Raw genomic sequence first — 1,346 nt, forward strand, 5'->3', positions numbered from 1 at the left:
CCATTGCCCCTAAGTGCTCATCTGCCTGCCTCATTGCCCCTAACCAATCTGCCTGCCTGCCTGATCACCCCTAACTGCTCGCCTGCTTGCCTGACTTCCCCTGCTTCTGCCTTGGTCCCCACCACCATGGCTTCATCTGGAAGGATGTCTGGAATGACATCTGGAAGGTTGTTCAGCTTTCTAGTCTAATTAGCATATTATGCTTTTATTATTATAGATGATGAAAATGAGATTTTATCTGTGTGGTCTTCCCAAACACCCATAACCCCAGTCTAAGAATGAGGAAAGCATAAGACATATCCCAATTGAGGCACAGTCTACAAAATACCTCAGTCATTCTCCTCAATACTGTCAAGGTCATCAAAACAAAGAAATTCTGAGAAACTGTCATGGTCAACTACACCCAAAGGAGATATGACAACAATATAATGCGGTATGCTAGATGGGATCCTAGAACAAAACACTACACTAGGCAAAAACTAAGAATATCTGAATAAAATATGGACTTTAGTTAATAATGGTAATAATAATAATATCAGTTTTCGTTCATTAATTGTGATAAATGAACCATACTAATCTAATATGTTGATAAAAAGGATAATTGTGTGCAAGGCAGGGGGGGTGTATATGGGAACTCTGTACTATTTTTGTAACTTTTTGGTAAATCTAAAATTATTCTAAAATACAAAGTTTATTTTAAATAATAACAGAACTTAGAAGAAGAAATAGAGTTAAATCCCAGTTTTGATTCTTATTAACTGTGTGATCTATGCAAGTCACTTTCTGAGCTTTGGTATCCTTGTTTATAAAATAGATTAGAGGCCCGGTGCATGAAATTCATGCACTGGGGGTTGGGGGGTCGGGGAGAGGAGTGTCCCGTCAGCCGGGCCTGCGCCCTTTTGCAGTATGGGAGCCCTCGGAAGAGGGTCCCACCACCACCAGCTGTGAGCCCAGCTCAGGGCTTTTGGCTGAGCGGTGCTCCCCCTGTGGGAGCACACTGACCACCACGAGGCAGCTCCTGCGTTGAGCGCTGCCCCATGGTGGTCAGTGCACGTAATAGCAACCGGTCGTTCCGCAGTTTGGTCAATTTGCATATTAGCCTTTTATTATATAGGATAGAATATTACCTTTTTTATTAATTAAATCTTTATTGTTCAGATTATTACAGTTGTTACTCTTTTCCCCCCCATAACTCCCGTCCACCCAGTTCCCACCCCACCCTCCGCCCTCATTCCCCACCCACTGTCCTCATCCATAGGTGCATGATTATTGTCCAATCTCTTCCCTCACCCCACACCCCTTCCCCCCCAAGAATAGTCAGTCCATTCCCTTTCTATGTCCCCTCT

At 43.5% G+C, this 1,346-nt stretch overlaps 1 long non-coding RNA gene across 1 annotated transcript in view; it reads right to left on the reverse strand.

Moving 5' to 3' along the window:
* Window positions 1-1,346, reverse strand: part of LOC102772699 — a 24,804-nt gene that overhangs the window by 2,124 nt on the left and 21,334 nt on the right. The gene's annotated exons all lie outside the window — the stretch shown is intronic.

Source organism: Myotis davidii, unplaced genomic scaffold (genome assembly GCF_000327345.1).
Source record: "Myotis davidii unplaced genomic scaffold, ASM32734v1 scaffold2004, whole genome shotgun sequence".
Classification (NCBI taxonomy): Eukaryota; Metazoa; Chordata; class Mammalia; order Chiroptera; family Vespertilionidae; genus Myotis; species Myotis davidii.